The 18,339-nt window shown below is 42.5% G+C and overlaps 9 non-coding genes across 9 annotated transcripts; all 9 read left to right on the top strand.

Moving 5' to 3' along the window:
• Positions 1-48: 48 nt before the first annotated feature.
• LOC147679157 (U4 spliceosomal RNA) lies at positions 49-189 on the top strand. Its single transcript, XR_015301844.1, has one exon. It is a non-coding gene; the product is annotated as a U4 spliceosomal RNA (small nuclear RNA).
• Positions 190-2,119: 1,930 nt separating this feature from the next.
• On the top strand, positions 2,120-2,259 carry LOC147679156 (U4 spliceosomal RNA). Its single transcript, XR_015301695.1, has one exon. It is a non-coding gene; the product is annotated as a U4 spliceosomal RNA (small nuclear RNA).
• Positions 2,260-4,190: 1,931 nt separating this feature from the next.
• LOC147679155 (U4 spliceosomal RNA) lies at positions 4,191-4,330 on the top strand. The gene has a single exon (XR_015301759.1). It is a non-coding gene; the product is annotated as a U4 spliceosomal RNA (small nuclear RNA).
• Positions 4,331-6,261: 1,931 nt separating this feature from the next.
• On the top strand, positions 6,262-6,401 carry LOC147679154 (U4 spliceosomal RNA). Its single transcript, XR_015301827.1, has one exon. It is a non-coding gene; the product is annotated as a U4 spliceosomal RNA (small nuclear RNA).
• Positions 6,402-8,332: 1,931 nt separating this feature from the next.
• LOC147679153 (U4 spliceosomal RNA) lies at positions 8,333-8,472 on the top strand. The gene has a single exon (XR_015301799.1). It is a non-coding gene; the product is annotated as a U4 spliceosomal RNA (small nuclear RNA).
• A 1,931-nt stretch (positions 8,473-10,403) lies between these two features.
• Positions 10,404-10,543, top strand: LOC147679152 (U4 spliceosomal RNA). The gene has a single exon (XR_015301820.1). It is a non-coding gene; the product is annotated as a U4 spliceosomal RNA (small nuclear RNA).
• A 1,931-nt stretch (positions 10,544-12,474) lies between these two features.
• LOC147679151 (U4 spliceosomal RNA) lies at positions 12,475-12,614 on the top strand. The gene has a single exon (XR_015301738.1). It is a non-coding gene; the product is annotated as a U4 spliceosomal RNA (small nuclear RNA).
• A 1,931-nt stretch (positions 12,615-14,545) lies between these two features.
• Positions 14,546-14,685, top strand: LOC147679150 (U4 spliceosomal RNA). Its single transcript, XR_015301711.1, has one exon. It is a non-coding gene; the product is annotated as a U4 spliceosomal RNA (small nuclear RNA).
• A 1,930-nt stretch (positions 14,686-16,615) lies between these two features.
• Positions 16,616-16,755, top strand: LOC147679149 (U4 spliceosomal RNA). The gene has a single exon (XR_015301762.1). It is a non-coding gene; the product is annotated as a U4 spliceosomal RNA (small nuclear RNA).
• The last annotated feature ends 1,584 nt before the right edge of the window (positions 16,756-18,339 follow it).

The raw sequence follows: 18,339 nt of genomic DNA, 5'->3' as shown, positions 1-18,339 counted from the left end.
CATGAGGTACTAGGGCGAGTGGGCATGAAATTCACACTATAATTGGTTAGCTTTGCGCAGTGGCAGTATTGTAGCCAATGAGGTTTAACCGAGGCGTGATTATTGCTTATTGAAAACTTTACCCAATACCCCGTCATGGAGACTTGAAATATAGTTGAAATGACAAATTTTTGACAGTCTCTTCGGAGACTGGAGAATATGTAATAAAAAAATAAGATAGTTTATTTTTCAATGCGATTTACTTGCATAATTGTTATCTGTGACAAGGAAAAAACTGTGACTTTATTTGGCTTCAGTTTACTCTTTACGTTCTTTTTGTTTTCTCAGCTTTTTAAATACGGCAGTAACTTAGGGATTTTTTCTCCTTGATCAGTTTTCATAATTCTTGTATTTCTTCCTCTTTGTTCTCACCTTCGATCCCCGGATTCGCTCGGGTAGTTGATGGCCAGAGTACGGGCTTTGTTTCCGCTCTCTGAGTTGACTCGCAGTCCGTTGCAGAGCTGGGCTCTTTCGAGGTCTCATCTCCCATTCAAATGTACACAAACCACCTAGAAAGTTTATTTCTGGGAGAAAAGGCGTTTGTTATCAGTAGGAAAATGCGGAGAGGGTTCATACAGATTGTATGGAGTGCTTGAAACAGAACAAGAACTGACAAAGCTGTTGTTTTTGTCATTTAACATTATGTAAAGTGTATTTTTAATGCTCTTTGTGTCACTGAGTAATTGATGTTACCCAGCTGTATGACAGGGGCGTAGCTTCCATTGTTGCAGCAGGTGCAGTGGCACTGGCGCCCACAGACCTGCGGGACCCACTGAACCCCGATTATTGCGGTATTTTATATTTCAAACATGAATAAGGGGTCCTATTTCCTTCCTTGCCCTAGGGCCCATTTTTTCACCTGAGAGCCATGAAAGGCTGCGTGGATCCTCCCTGATTCGAATCGGTGACAATGAGGTCACGCAAAGAGCTCTTGCGTGGCTGCATCAGCCCAACTGGGCTACATGATCCAGGAAAATTTGTATGCTGCATGCCGACGGAGACACACAACGTACACACAGCCATTTACAGGGCACATATAAAAATCTGTATTGTGGCGCAGCTGCGGCGTAAATGTTGCGGCCCTTTTACAATGTGACGCATCTAGGGAGATGCGTCACATTATAAAGCCCTGCATCACATTATACCTGCGTCAGGCATAATGTATGCAGGGTGGGCGTTTCCACGAAAAAAAGCCTTGTAGAACTCACGCACTGAAATCTACAAGATTTCACTGCGTCACTTTACGCCTTCACTGCGGCAAAATCCCTACGCCTGCACAGACCAAGCGTTTGGAATGACTCATGGCTTTTTGCTTCACTTTCATGATCAACTTCAGCAATGCGTCACTTTTGTGCCAACACATGTGTCAGAATTTCTGATGCATCTGTTAATCCTTGCACCATGGAGCACTGTATTGTAAATACAGCACATCCATAGTGGCACAAGGACATTCAGCACTGACGCAAGGAAAAGTATGCATCTATGCAGATGCGTCAGATCCTTGTGAATCTTCCCCTAGAATGTTTTGAAAACCAGGAAACCAGTATATTGTACCCCCTAAAGCTAAAAACGAAATGCAGCAAATGCAACTATGTAGTGCAATGAAATGGCAGACTTGCAGTATGGAAAATGGAAAAATGTAGCTATGATTTATTTTCCTTTAAATTATTGCTGTTCCTCCTCTAGTAAACATTTGAAGACAGTGGGCCCTATGAGGATGCTATTATGAATTTGTGCTTCTTATATTTTCCACAACCCATGGCTAGCAGCCTAGATCTCATCTTTGTGTGAAGGGATATCTGTCTGAGCATCAAATCCATACCTAGGGAGGGTGCTGCTTACCTGAAGAGCTATTTAGCATACAATTTCCCAGAATTCTCTGCGTGTGGCTAGCGACGGTTTGGGGCAGAGAGCTGATGGAAATTAGTAAAACAACGCCAACATATGTCTTACATTGCCTGTCAGAAGCAGTGGAGGTGTAGTTATGCATAAACAGATAACATCTTTTGAAAAGGGTTCATGTTCTTTGTAACATGGGGTACTAGGGCGAGTGGGCATGAAATTCACACTATAATTGGTTAGCTTTGCGCAGTGGCAGTATCGTAGCCAATGAGGTTTAACCGAGGCGCGATTTTTGCTTATTGAAAACTTTACCCAATACCCCGTCATGGAGACTTGAAATATAGTTGAAATGACAATTTTTGACAGTCTCTTCGGAGACTGGAGAATATGAAATAAAAAAATAAGATAGTTTAATTTTCAATGCGATTTACTTGCATAATTGTTATCTGTGACAAGGAGAAAACTGTGACTTTATTTGGCTTCAGTTTACTCTTTATGTTCTTTTTGTTTCGTCAGCTTTTTAAATACAGCAGTAACTTAGGGATTTTTTCTTCTTGATCAGTTTTCATAATTCTTGTATTTCTTCCTCTTTGTTCTCACCTTCGATCCCCGGTTTCGCTCGGGTAGTTGATGGCCAGATTACGGGCTTTGTTTCCGCTCTCTGAGTTGACTCGCAGTCCGTTGCAGAGCTGGGCTCTTTCGAGGTCTCATCTCCCATTCAAATGTACACAAACCACCTAGAAAGTTTATTTCTGGGAGCAAAGGCGTTTGTTATCAGTAAGAAAATGCGGAGAGGGTTCATACAGATTGTATGGAGTGCTTGAAACAGAACAAGAACTGACAAAGCTGTTGTTTTTGTCATTTAACATTATGTAAAGTGTATTTTTTAATGCTCTTTGTGTCACTGAGTAATTGATGTTACCCAGCTGTATGACAGGGGCGTAGCTTCCATTGTTGCAGCAGGTGCAGTGGCACTGGCGCCCACAGACCTGCGGGACCCACTGAACCCCGATTATTGCGGTATTTTATATTTCAAACATGAATAAGGGGTCCTATTTCCTTCCTTGCCCTAGGACCCATTTTTTCACCTGAGAGCCATGAAAGGCTGCGTGGATCCTCCCTGATTTGAATCGGTGACAATGAGGTCACGCAAAGAGCTCTTGCGTGGCTGCATCAGCCCAACTGGGCTACATGATCCGGGAAAATGTGTATGCTGCATGCCGACGGAGACACACAACGTACACACAGCCATTTACAGGGCACATATAAAAATCTGTATTGTGGCGCAGCTGCGGCGTAAATGTTGCGGCCCTTTTACAATGTGACGCATCTAGGGAGATGCGTCACATTATAAAGCCCTGCATCACATTATACCTGCGTCAGGCATAATGTATGCAGGGTGGGCGTTTCCACGAAAAAAAGCCTTGTAGAACTCACGCACTGAAATCTACAAGATTTCAGTGCGTCACTTTACGCCTTCACTGCGGCAAAATCCCTACGCCTGCACAGACCAAGCGTTTGGAATGACTCATGGCTTTTTGCTTCACTTTCATGATCAACTTCAGCAATGCGTCACTTTTGTGCCAACACATGTGTCAGAATTTCTGATGCATCTGTTAATCCTTGCACCATGGAGCACTGTATTGTAAATACAGCACATCCATAGTGGCACAAGGACATTCAGCACTGACGCAAGGAAAAGTATGCATCTATGCAGATGCGTCAGATCCTTGTGAATCTTCCCCTAGAATGTTTTGAAAACCGGGAAACCAGTATATTGTACCCCCTAAAGCTAAAAATGAAATGCAGCAAATGCAACTATATAGTGCAATGAAATGGCAGACTTGCAGTATGGAAAATGGAAAAATGTAGCTATGATTTATTTTACTTTAAATTATTGCTGTTCCTCCTCTAGTATACATTTGAAGACAGTGGGCCCTATGAGGATGCTATTGTGAATTTGTGCTTCTTATATTTTCCACAACCCATGGCTAGCAGCCTAGATCTCATCTTTGTGTGAAGGGATATCTGTCTGAGCATCAAATCCATAACTAGGGAGGGTGCTGCTTACCTGAAGAGCTATTTAGCATACAATTTCCCAGAATTCTCTGCGTGTGGCTCGCGACGGTTTGGGGCAGAGAGCTGATGGAAATTAGTAAAACAACGCCAACATATGTCTTACATTGCCTGTCAGAAGCAGTGGAGGTGTAGTTATGCATAAACAGATACAATCTTTTGAAAAGGGTTCAAGTTCTTGGTAACATGAGGTACTAGGGCGAGTGGGCATGAAATTCACACTATAATTGGTTAGCTTTGCGCAGTGGCAGTATCGTAGCCAATGAGGTTTAACCGAGGCGCGATTATTGCTTATTGAAAACTTTACCCAATACCCCGTCATGGAGACTTGAAATATAGTTGAAATGACAATTTTTCACAGTCTCTTCGGAGACTGGAGAATATGTAATAAAAAAATAAGATAGTTTATTTTTCAATGCGATTTACTTGCATAATTGTTATCTGTGACAAGGAAAAAACTGTGACTTTATTTGGCTTCAGTTTACTCTTTACGTTCTTTTTGTTTTCTCAGCTTTTTAAATACGGCAGTAACTTAGGGATTTTTTCTCCTTGATCAGTTTTCATAATTCTTGTATTTCTTCCTCTTTGTTCTCACCTTCGATCCCCAGATTCGCTCGGGTAGTTGATGGCCAGAGTACGGGCTTTGTTTCCGCACTCTGAGTTGACTCGCAGTCCGTTGCAGAGCTGGGCTCTTTCGAGGTCTCATCTCCCATTCAAATGTACACAAACCACCTAGAAAGTTTATTTCTGGGAGCAAAGGCGTTTGTTATCAGTAGGAAAATGCGGAGAGGGTTCATACAGATTGTATGGAGTGCTTGAAACAGAACAAGAACTGACAAAGCTGTTGTTTTTGTCATTTAACATTATGTAAAGTGTATTTTTTAATGCTCTTTGTGTCACTGAGTAATTGATGTTACCCAGCTGTATGACAGGGGCGTAGCTTCCATTGTTGCAGCAGGTGCAGTGGCACTGGCGCCCACAGACCTGCGGGACCCACTGAACCCCGATTATTGCGGTATTTTATATTTCAAACATGAATAAGGGGTCCTATTTCCTTCCTTGCCCTAGGACCCATTTTTTCACCTGAGAGCCATGAAAGGTTGCGTGGATCCTCCCTGATTTGAATCGGTGACAATGAGGTCACGCAAAGAGCTCTTGCGTGGCTGCATCAGCCCAACTGGGCTACATGATCCAGGAAAATTTGTATGCTGCATGCCGACGGAGACACACAACGTACACACAGCCATTTACAGGGCACATATAAAAATCTGTATTGTGGCGCAGCTGCGGCGTAAATGTTGCGGCCCTTTTACAATGTGACGCATCTAGGGAGATGCGTCACATTATAAAGCCCTGCATCACATTATACCTGCGTCAGGCATAATGTATGCAGGGTGGGCGTTTCCACGAAAAAAAGCCTTGTAGAACTCACGCACTGAAATCTACAAGATTTCACTGCGTCACTTTACGCCTTCACTGCGGCAAAATCCCTACGCCTGCACAGACCAAGCGTTTGGAATGACTCATGGCTTTTTGCTTCACTTTCATGATCAACTTCAGCAATGCGTCACTTTTGTGCCAACACATGTGTCAGAATTTTGGATGCATCTGTTAATCCTTGCACCATGGAGCACTGTATTGTAAATACAGCACATCCATAGTGGCACAAGGACATTCAGCACTGACGCAAGGAAAAGTATGCATCTATGCAGATGCGTCAGATCCTTGTGAATCTTCCCCTAGAATGTTTTGAAAACCAGGAAACCAGTATATTGTACCCCCTAAAGCTAAAAATGAAATGCAGCAAATGCAACTATATAGTGCAATGAAATGCCAGACTTGCAGTATGGAAAATGGAAAAATGTAGCTATGATTTATTTTCCTTTAAATTATTGCTGTTCCTCCTCTAGTATACATTTGAAGACAGTGGGCCCTATGAGGATGCTATTATGAATTTGTGCTTCTTATATTTTCCACAACCCATGGCTAGCAGCCTAGATCTCATCTTTGTGTGAAGGGATATCTGTCTGAGCATCAAATCCATAACTAGGGAGGGTGCTGCTTACCTGAAGAGCTATTTAGCATACAATTTCCCAGAATTCTCTGCGTGTGGCTAGCGACGGTTTGGGGCAGAGAGCTGATGGAAATTAGTAAAACAACGCCAACATATGTCTTACATTGCCTGTCAGAAGCAGTGGAGGTGTAGTTATGCATAAACAGATAAAATCTTTTGAAAAGGGTTCAAGTTCTTTGTAACATGAGGTACTAGGGCGAGTGGGCATGAAATGCACACGATAATTGGTTAGCTTTGCGCAGTGGCAGTATTGTAGCCAATGAGGTTTAACCGAGGCGCGATTATTGCTTATTGAAAACTTTACCCAATACCCCGTCATGGAGACTTGAAATATAGTTGAAATAACAATTTTTGACAGTCTCTTCGGAGTCTGGAGAATATGTAATAAAAAAATAAGATAGTTTATTTTTCAATGCGATTTACTTGCATAATTGTTATCTGTGACAAGGAAAAAACTGTGACTTTATTTGGCTTCAGTTTACTCTTTACGTTCTTTTTGTTTTCTCAGCTTTTTAAATACGGCAGTAACTTAGGGATTTTTTCTCCTTGATCAGTTTTCATAATTCTTGTATTTCTTCCTCTTTGTTCTCACCTTCGATCCCCGGTTTCGCTCGGGTAGTTGATGGCCAGATTACGGGCTTTGTTTCCGCTCTCTGAGTTGACTCGCAGTCCGTTGCAGAGCTGGGCTCTTTCGAGGTCTCATCTCCCATTCAAATGTACACAAACCACCTAGAAAGTTTATTTCTGGGAGCAAAGGCGTTTGTTATCAGTAAGAAAATGCGGAGAGGGTTCATACAGATTGTATGGAGTGCTTGAAACAGAACAAGAACTGACAAAGCTGTTGTTTTTGTCATTTAACATTATGTAAAGTGTATTTTTTAATGCTCTTTGTGTCACTGAGTAATTGATGTTACCCAGCTGTATGACAGGGGCGTAGCTTCCATTGTTGCAGCAGGTGCAGTGGCACTGGCGCCCACAGACCTGCGGGACCCACTGAACCCCGATTATTGCGGTATTTTATATTTCAAACATGAATAAGGGGTCCTATTTCCTTCCTTGCCCTAGGACCCATTTTTTCACCTGAGAGCCATGAAAGGCTGCGTGGATCCTCCCTGATTTGAATCGGTGACAATGAGGTCACGCAAAGAGCTCTTGCGTGGCTGCATCAGCCCAACTGGGCTACATGATCCGGGAAAATTTGTATGCTGCATGCCGACGGAGACACACAACGTACACACAGCCATTTACAGGGCACATATAAAAATCTGTATTGTGGCGCAGCTGCGGCGTAAATGTTGCGGCCCTTTTACAATGTGACGCATCTAGGGAGATGCGTCACATTATAAAGCCCTGCATCACATTATACCTGCGTCAGGCATAATGTATGCAGGGTGGGCGTTTCCACGAAAAAAAGCCTTGTAGAACTCACGCACTGAAATCTACAAGATTTCACTGCGTCACTTTACGCCTTCACTGCGGCAAAATCCCTACGCCTGCACAGACCAAGCGTTTGGAATGACTCATGGCTTTTTGCTTCACTTTCATGATCAACTTCAGCAATGCGTCACTTTTGTGCCAACACATGTGTCAGAATTTTGGATGCATCTGTTAATCCTTGCACCATGGAGCACTGTATTGTAAATACAGCACATCCATAGTGGCACAAGGACATTCAGCACTGACGCAAGGAAAAGTATGCATCTATGCAGATGCGTCAGATCCTTGTGAATCTTCCCCTAGAATGTTTTGAAAACCAGGAAACCAGTATATTGTACCCCCTAAAGCTAAAAATGAAATGCAGCAAATGCAACTATATAGTGCAATGAAATGGCGGACTTGCAGTATGGAAAATGGAAAAATGTAGCTATGATTTATTTTCCTTTAAATTATTGCTGTTCCTCCTCTAGTATACATTTGAAGACAGTGGGCCCTATGAGGATGCTATTATGAATTTGTGCTTCTTATATTTTCCACAACCCATGGCTAGCAGCCTAGATCTCATCTTTGTGTGAAGGGATATCTGTCTGAGCATCAAATCCATAACTAGGGAGGGTGCTGCTTACCTGAAGAGCTATTTAGCATACAATTTCCCAGAATTCTCTGCGTGTGGCTAGCGACGGTTTGGGGCAGAGAGCTGATGGAAATTAGTAAAACAACGCCAACATATGTCTTACATTGCCTGTCAGAAGCAGTGGAGGTGTAGTTATGCATAAACAGATAAAATCTTTTGAAAAGGGTTCAAGTTCTTTGTAACATGAGGTACTAGGGCGAGTGGGCATGAAATGCACACGATAATTGGTTAGCTTTGCGCAGTGGCAGTATTGTAGCCAATGAGGTTTAACCGAGGCGCGATTATTGCTTATTGAAAACTTTACCCAATACCCCGTCATGGAGACTTGAAATATAGTTGAAATAACAATTTTTGACAGTCTCTTCGGAGACTGGAGAATATGTAATAAAAAAATAAGATAGTTTATTTTTCAATGCGATTTACTTGCATAATTGTTATCTGTGACAAGGAAAAAACTGTGACTTTATTTGGCTTCAGTTTACTCTTTACGTTCTTTTTGTTTTCTCAGCTTTTTAAATACGGCAGTAACTTAGGGATTTTTTCTCCTTGATCAGTTTTCATAATTCTTGTATTTCTTCCTCTTTGTTCTCACCTTCGATCCCCGGTTTCGCTCGGGTAGTTGATGGCCAGATTACGGGCTTTGTTTCCGCTCTCTGAGTTGACTCGCAGTCCGTTGCAGAGCTGGGCTCTTTCGAGGTCTCATCTCCCATTCAAATGTACACAAACCACCTAGAAAGTTTATTTCTGGGAGCAAAGGCGTTTGTTATCAGTAGGAAAATGCGGAGAGGGTTCATACAGATTGTATGGAGTGCTTGAAACAGAACAAGAACTGACAAAGCTGTTGTTTTTGTCATTTAACAATATGTAAAGTGTATTTTTTAATGCTCTTTGTGTCACTGAGTAATTGATGTTACCCAGCTGTATGACAGGGGCGTAGCTTCCATTGTTGCAGCAGGTGCAGTGGCACTGGCGCCCACAGACCTGCGGGACCCACTGAACCCCGATTATTGCGGTATTTTATATTTCAAACATGAATAAGGGGTCCTATTTCCTTCCTTGCCCTAGGGCCCATTTTTTCACCTGAGAGCCATGAAAGGCTGCGTGGATCCTCCCTGATTTGAATCGGTGACAATGAGGTCACGCAAAGAGCTCTTGCGTGGCTGCCTCAGCCCAACTGGGCTACATGATCCGGGAAAATTTGTATGCTGCATGCCGACGGAGACACACAACGTACACACAGCCATTTACAGGGCACATATAAAAATATGTATTGTGGCGCAGCTGCGGCGTAAATGTTGCGGCCCTTTTACAATGTGACGCATCTAGGGAGATGCGTCACATTATAAAGCCCTGCATCACATTATACCTGCGTCAGGCATAATGTATGCAGGGTGGGCGTTTCCACGAAAAAAAGCCTTGTAGAACTCACGCACTGAAATCTACAAGATTTCAATGCGTCACTTTACGCCTTCACTGCGGCAAAATCCCTACGCCTGCACAGACCAAGCGTTTGGAATGACTCATGGCTTTTTGCTTCACTTTCATGATCAACTTCAGCAATGCGTCACTTTTGTGCCAACACATGTCTCAGAATTTTTGATGCATCTGTTAATCCTTGCACCATGGAGCACTGTATTGTAAATACAGCACATCCATAGTGGCACAAGGACATTCAGCACTGACGCAAGGAAAAGCATGCATCTATGCAGATGCGTCAGATCCTTGTGAATCTTCCCCTAGAATGTTTTGAAAACCAGGAAACCAGTATATTGTACCCCCTAAAGCTAAAAATGAAATGCAGCAAATGCAACTATGTAGTGCAATGAAATGGCAGACTTGCAGTATGGAAAATGGAAAAATGTAGCTATGATTTATTTTCCTTTAAATTATTGCTGTTCCTCCTCTAGTAAACATTTGAAGACAGTGGGCCCTGTGAGGATGCTATTATGAATTTGTGCTTCTTATATTTTCCACAACCCATGGCTAGCAGCCTAGATCTCATCTTTGTGTGAAGGGATATCTGTCTGAGCATCAAATCCATACCTAGGGAGGGTGCTGCTTACCTGAAGAGCTATTTAGCATACAATTTCCCAGAATTCTCTGCGTGTGGCTAGCGACGGTTTGGGGCAGAAAGCTGATGGAAATTAGTAAAACAACGCCAACATATGTCTTACATTGCCTGTCAGAAGCAGTGGAGGTGTAGTTATGCATAAATAGATAAAATCTTTTGAAAAGGGTTCATGTTCTTTGTAACATGAGGTACTAGGGCGAGTGGGCATGAAATTCACACTATAATTGGTTAGCTTTGCGCAGTGGCAGTATTGTAGCCAATGAGGTTTAACGGAGGCGCGATTATTGCTTATTGAAAACTTTACCCAATACCCTGTCATGGAGACTTGAAATAAAGTTGAAATGACAATTTTTGACAGTCTCTTCGGAGACTGGAGAATGTGTAATAAAAAAATAAGATAGTTTATTTTTTAATGCAATTTACTTGCATAATTGTTATCTGTGACAAGGAGAAAACTGTGACTTTATTTTGCTTCAGTTTACTCTTTACGTTCTTTTTGTTTTCTCAGCTTTTTAAATACGGCAGTAACTTAGGGATTTTTTCTCCTTGATCAGTTTTCATAATTCTTGTATTTCTTCCTCTTTGTTCTCACCTTCGATCCCCGGATTCGCTCGGGTAGTTGATGGCCAGAGTACGGGCTTTGCTTCCGCTCTCTGAGTTGACTCGCAGTCCGTTGCAGGGCTGGGCTCTTTCGAGGTCTCATCTCCCATTCAAATGTACACAAACCACCTAGAAAGTTTATTTCTGGGAGCAAAGGCGTTTGTTATCAGTAGGAAAATGCGGAGAGGGTTCATACAGATTGTATGGAGTGCTTGAAACAGAACAAGAACTGACAAAGCTGTTGTTTTTGTCATTTAACATTATGTAAAGTGTATTTTTTAATGCTCTTTGTGTCACTGAGTAATTGATGTTACCCAGCTGTATGACAGGGGCGTAGCTTCCATTGTTGCAGCAGGTGCAGTGGCACTGGCGCCCACAGACCTGCGGGACCCACTGAACCCCGATTATTGCGGTATTTTATATTTCAAACATGAATAAGGGGTCCTATTTCCTTCCTTGCCCTAGGGCCCATTTTTTCACCTGAGAGCCATGAAAGGCTGCGTGGATCCTCCCTGATTTGAATCGGTGACAATGAGGTCACGCAAAGAGCTCTTGCGTGGCTGCATCTGCCCAACTGGGCTACATGATCCGGGAAAATTTGTATGCTGCATGCCGACGGAGACACACAACGTACACACAGCCATTTACAGGGCACATATAAAAATCTGTATTGTGGCGCAGCTGCGGCGTAAATGTTGCGGCCCTTTTACAATGTGACGCATCTAGGGAGATGCGTCACATAATAAAGCCCTGCATCACATTATACCTGCGTCAGGCATAATGTATGCAGGGTGGGCGTTTCCATGAAAAAAAGCCTTGTAGAACTCACGCACTGAAATCTACAAGATTTCAATGCGTCACTTTACGCCTTCACTGCGGCAAAATCCCTACGCCTGGACAGACCAAGCGTTTGGAATGACTCATGGCTTTTTGCTTCACTTTCATGATCAACTTCAGCAATGCGTCACTTTTGTGCCAACACATGTGTCAGAATTTTTGATGCATCTGTTAATCCTTGCACCATGGAGCACTGTATTGTAAATACAGCACATCCATAGTGGCACAAGGACATTCAGCACTGACGCAAGGAAAAGCATGCATCTATGCAGATGCGTCAGATCCTTGTGAATCTTCCCCTAGAATGTTTTGAAAACCAGAAAACCAGTATATTGTACCCCCTAAAGCTAAAAATGAAATGCAGCAAATGCAACTATGTAGTGCAATGAAATGGCAGACTTGCAGTATGGAAAATGGAAAAATGTAGCTATGATTTATTTTCCTTTAAATTATTGCTGTTCCTCCTCTAGTAAACATTTGAAGACAGTGGGCCCTATAAGGATGCTATTATGAATTTGTACTTCTTATATTTTCCACAACCCATGGCTAGCAGCCTAGATCTCATCTTTGTGTGAAGGGATATCTGTCTGAGCATCAAATCCATACCTAGGGAGGGTGCTGCTTACCTGAAGAGCTATTTAGCATACAATTTCCCAGAATTCTCTGCGTGTGGCTAGCAACGGTTTGGGGCAGAGAGCTGATGGAAATTAGTAAAACAACGCCAACATATGTCTTACATTGCCTGTCAGAAGCAGTGGAGGTGTAGTTATGCATAAATAGATAAAATCTTTTGAAAAGGGTTCATGTTCTTTGTAACATGAGGTACTAGGGCGAGTGGGCATGAAATTCACACTATAATTGGTTAGCTTTGCGCAGTGGCAGTATCGTAGCCAATGAGGTTTAACCGAGGCGCGATTTTTGCTTATTGAAAACTTTACCCAATACCCTGTCATGGAGACTTGAAATATAGTTGAAATGACAATTTTTGACAGTCTCTTCGGAGACTGGAGAATATGAAATAAAAAAATAAGATAGTTTATTTTTCAATGCGATTTACTTGCATAATTGTTATCTGTGACAATGAGAAAACTGTGACTTTATTTGGCTTCAGTTTACTCTTTATGTTCTTTTTGTTTCGTCAGCTTTTTAAATACGGCAGTAACTTAGGGATTTTTTCTTCTTGATCAGTTTTCATAATTCTTGTATTTCTTCCTCTTTGTTCTCACCTTCGATCCCCGGTTTCGCTCGGGTAGTTGATGGCCAGATTACGGGCTTTGTTTCCGCTCTCTGAGTTGACTCGCAGTCCGTTGCAGAGCTGGGCTCTTTCGAGGTCTCATCTCCCATTCAAATGTACACAAACCACCTAGAAAGTTTATTTCTGGGAGCAAAGGCGTTTGTTATCAGTAAGAAAATGCGGAGAGGGTTCATACAGATTGTATGGAGTGCTTGAAACAGAACAAGAACTGACAAAGCTGTTGTTTTTGTCATTTAACATTATGTAAAGTGTATTTTTTAATGCTCTTTGTGTCACTGAGTAATTGATGTTACCCAGCTGTATGACAGGGGCGTAGCTTCCATTGTTGCAGCAGGTGCAGTGGCACTGGCGCCCACAGACCTGCGGGACCCACTGAACCCCGATTATTGCGGTATTTTATATTTCAAACATGAATAAGGGGTCCTATTTCCTTCCTTGCCCTAGGACCCATTTTTTCACCTGAGAGCCATGAAAGGCTGCGTGGATCCTCCCTGATTTGAATCGGTGACAATGAGGTCACGCAAAGAGCTCTTGCGTGGCTGCATCAGCCCAACTGGGCTACATGATCCGGGAAAATTTGTATGCTGCATGCCGACGGAGACACACAACGTACACACAGCCATTTACAGGGCACATATAAAAATCTGTATTGTGGCGCAGCTGCGGCGTAAATGTTGCGGCCCTTTTACAATGTGACGCATCTAGGGAGATGCGTCACATTATAAAGCCCTGCATCACATTATACCTGCGTCAGGCATAATGTATGCAGGGTGGGCGTTTCCACGAAAAAAAGCCTTGTAGAACTCACGCACTGAAATCTACAAGATTTCAGTGCGTCACTTTACGCCTTCACTGCGGCAAAATCCCTACGCCTGCACAGACCAAGCGTTTGGAATGACTCATGGCTTTTTGCTTCACTTTCATGATCAACTTCAGCAATGCGTCACTTTTGTGCCAACACATGTGTCAGAATTTTGGATGCATCTGTTAATCCTTGCACCATGGAGCACTGTATTGTAAATACAGCACATCCATAGTGGCACAAGGACATTCAGCACTGACGCAAGGAAAAGCATGCATCTATGCAGATGCGTCAGATCCTTGTGAATCTTCCCCTAGAATGTTTTGAAAACCACGAAACCAGTATATTGTACCCCCTAAAGCTAAAAATGAAATGCAGCAAATGCAACTATGTAGTGCAATGAAATGGCAGACTTGCAGTATGGAAAATGGAAAAATGTAGCTATGATTTATTTTCCTTTAAATTATTGCTGTTCCTCCTCTAGTAAACATTTGAAGACAGTGGGCCCTATGAGGATGCTATTATGAATTTGTGCTTCTTATATTTTCCACAACCCATAGCTAGCAGCATAGATCTCATCTTTGTGTGAAGGGATATCTGTCTGAGCATCAAATCCATACCTAGGGAGGGTGCTGCTTACCTGAAGAGCTATTTAGCATACAATTTCCCAGAATTCTCTGCGTGTGGCTAGCGACGGTTTGGGGCAGAAAGCTGATGGAAATTAGTAAAACAACGCCAACATATGTCTTACATTGCCTGTCAGAAGCAGTGGAGGTGTAGTTATGCATAAATAGATAAAATCTTTTGAAAAGGGTTCATGTTCTTTGTAACATGAGGTACTAGGGCGAGTGGGCATGAAATTCACACTATAATTGGTTAGCTTTGCGCAGTGGCAGTATTGTAGCCAATGAGGTTTAACCGAGGCGCGATTATTGCTTATTGAAAACTTTACCCAATACCCCGTCATGGAGACTTGAAATATAGTTGAAATGACAATTTTTGACAGTCTCTTCGGAGACTGGAGAATATGTAATAAAAAAATAAGATAGTTTATTTTTAATGTGATTTACTTGCATAATTGTTATCTGTGACAAGGAAAAAACTGTGACTTTATTTGGCTTCAGTTTACTCTTTACGTTCTTTTTGTTTTCTCAGCTTTTTAAATACGGCAGTAACTTAGGGATTTTTTCTCCTTGATCAGTTTTCATAATTCTTGTATTTCTTCCTCTTTGTTCTCACCTTCGATCCCTGGATTCGCTCGGGTAGTTGATGGCCACAGTACGGGCTTTGTTTCCGCACTCTGAGTTGACTCGCAGTCCGTTGCAGAGCTGGGCTCTTTGAAGGTCTCATCTCCCATTCAAATGTACACAAACCACCTAGAAAGTTTATTTCTGGGAGCAAAGGCGTTTGTTATCAGTAGGAAAATGCGGAGAGGGTTCATACAGATTGTATGGAGTGCTTGAAACAGAACAAGAACTGACAAAGCTGTTGTTTTTGTCATTTAACAATATGTAAAGTGTATTTTTTAATGCTCTTTGTGTCACTGAGTAATTGATGTTACCCAGCTGTATGACAGGGGCGTAGCTTCCATTGTTGCAGCAGGTGCAGTGGCACTGGCGCCCACAGACCTGCGGGACCCACTGAACCCCGATTATTGCGGTATTTTATATTTCAAACATGAATAAGGGGTCCTATTTCCTTCCTTGCCCTAGGGCCCATTTTTTCACCTGAGAGCCATGAAAGGCTGCGTGGATCCTCCCTGATTTGAATCGGTGACAATGAGGTCACGCAAAGAGCTCTTGCGTGGCTGCCTCAGCCCAACTGGGCTACATGATCCGGGAAAATTTGTATGCTGCATGCCGACGGAGACACACAACGTACACACAGCCATTTACAGGGCACATATAAAAATCTGTATTGTGGCGCAGCTGCGGCGTAAATGTTGCGGCCCTTTTACAATGTGACGCATCTAGGGAGATGCGTCACATTATAAAGCCCTGCATCACATTATACCTGCGTCAGGCATAATGTATGCAGGGTGGGCGTTACCACGAAAAAAAGCCTTGTAGAACTCACGCACTGAAATCTACAAGATTTCAATGCGTCACTTTACGCCTTCACTGCGGCAAAATCCCTACGCCTGCACAGACCAAGCGTTTGGAATGACTCATGGCTTTTTGCTTCACTTTCATGATCAACTTCAGCAATGCGTCACTTTTGTGCCAACACATGTCTCAGAATTTTTGATGCATCTGTTAATCCTTGCACCATGGAGCACTGTATTGTAAATACAGCACATCCATAGTGGCACAAGGACATTCAGCACTGACGCAAGGAAAAGCATGCATCTATGCAGATGCGTCAGATCCTTGTGAATCTTCCCCTAGAATGTTTTGAAAACCAGGAAACCAGTATATTGTACCCCCTAAAGCTAAAAATGAAATGCAGCAAATGCAACTATGTAGTGCAATGAAATGGCAGACTTGCAGTATGGAAAATGGAAAAATGTAGCTATGATTTATTTTCCTTTAAATTATTGCTGTTCCTCCTCTAGTAAACATTTGAAGACAGTGGGCCCTGTGAGGATGCTATTATGAATTTGTGCTTCTTATATTTTCCACAACCCATGGCTAGCAGCCTAGATCTCATCTTTGTGTGAAGGGATATCTGTCTGAGCATCAAATCCATACCTAGGGAGGGTGCTGCTTACCTGAAGAGCTATTTAGCATACAATTTCCCAGAATTCTCTGCGTGTGGCTAGCGACGGTTTGGGGCAGAAAGCTGATGGAAATTAGTAAAACAACGCCAACATATGTCTTACATTGCCTGTCAGAAGCAGTGGAGGTGTAGTTATGCATAAATAGATAAAATCTTTTGAAAAGGGTTCATGTTCTTTGTAACATGAGGTACTAGGGCGAGTGGGCATGAAATTCACACTATAATTGGTTAGCTTTGCGCAGTGGCAGTATCGTAGCCAATGAGGTTCAACGGAGGCGCGATTATTGCTTATTGAAAACTTTACCCAATACCCCGTCATGGAGACTTGAAATAAAGTTGAAATGACAATTTTTGACAGTCTCTTCGGAGACTGGAGAATGTGTAATAAAAAAATAAGATAGTTTATTTTTTAATGCGATTTACTTGCATAATTGTTATCTGTGACAAGGAGAAAACTGTGACTTTATTTTGCTTCAGTTTACTCTTTACGTTCTTTTTGTTTTCTCAGCTTTTTAAATACGGCAGTAACTTAGGGATTTTTTCTCCTTGATCAGTTTTCATAATTCTTGTATTTCTTCCTCTTTGTTCTCACCTTCGATCCCCGGATTCGCTCGGGTAGTTGATGGCCAGAGTACGGGCTTTGTTTCCGCTCTCTCAGTTGACTCGCAGTCCGTTGCAGGGCTGGGCTCTTTCGAGGTCTCATCTCCCATTCAAATGTACACAAACCACCTAGAAAGTTTATTTCTGGGAGCAAAGGCGTTTGTTATCAGTAGGAAAATGCGGAGAGGGTTCATACAGATTGTATGGAGTGCTTGAAACAGAACAAGAACTGACAAAGCTGTTGTTTTTGTCATTTAACATTATAAAGTGTATTTTTTAATGCTCTTTGTGTCACTGAGTAATTGATGTTACCCAGCTGTATGACAGGGGCGTAGCTTCCATTGTTGCAGCAGGTGCAGTGGCACTGGCGCCCACAGACCTGCGGGACCCACTGAACCCCGATTATTGCGGTATTTTATATTTCAAACATGAATAAGGGGTCCTATTTCCTTCCTTGCCCTAGGGCCCATTTTTTCACCTGAGAGCCATGAAAGGCTGCGTGGATCCTCCCTGATTTGAATCGGTGACAATGAGGTCACGCAAAGAGCTCTTGCGTGGCTGCATCTGCCCAACTGGGCTACATGATCCGGGAAAATTTGTATGCTGCATGCCGACGGAGACACACAACGTACACACAGCCATTTACAGGGCACATATAAAAATCTGTATTGTGGCGCAGCTGCGGCGTAAATGTTGCGGCCCTTTTACAATGTGACGCATCTAGGGAGATGCGTCACATTATAAAGCCCTGCATCACATTATACCTGCGTCAGGCATAATGTATGCAGGGTGGGCGTTTCCATGAAAAAAAGCCTTGTAGAACTCACGCACTGAAATCTACAAGATTTCAATGCGTCACTTTACGCCTTCACTGCGGCAAAATCCCTACGCCTGCACAGACCAAGCGTTTGGAATGACTCATGGCTTTTTGCTTCACTTTCATGATCAACTTCAGCAATGCGTCACTTTTGTGCCAACACATGTGTCAGAATTTTTGATGCATCTGTTAATCCTTGCACCATGGAGCACTGTATTGTAAATACAGCACATCCATAGTGGCACAAGGACATTCAGCACTGACGCAAGGAAAAGCATGCATCTATGCAGATGCGTCAGATCCTTGTGAATCTTCCCCTAGAATGTTTTGAAAACCAGAAAACCAGTATATTGTACCCCCTAAAGCTAAAAATGAAATGCAGCAAATGCAACTATGTAGTGCAATGAAATGGCAGACTTGCAGTATGGAAAATGGAAAAATGTAGCTATGATTTATTTTCCTTTAAATTATTGCTGTTCCTCCTCTAGTAAACATTTGAAGACAGTGGGCCCTATAAGGATGCTATTATGAATTTGT

Source organism: Lissotriton vulgaris, chromosome 11 (assembly GCF_964263255.1).
Source record: "Lissotriton vulgaris chromosome 11, aLisVul1.2, whole genome shotgun sequence".
NCBI lineage: Eukaryota > Metazoa > Chordata > Amphibia > Caudata > Salamandridae > Lissotriton > Lissotriton vulgaris.
The sequence above is the reverse complement of the archived record's forward strand: the minus strand, read 5'-3'. Positions and strand labels throughout refer to the sequence as shown.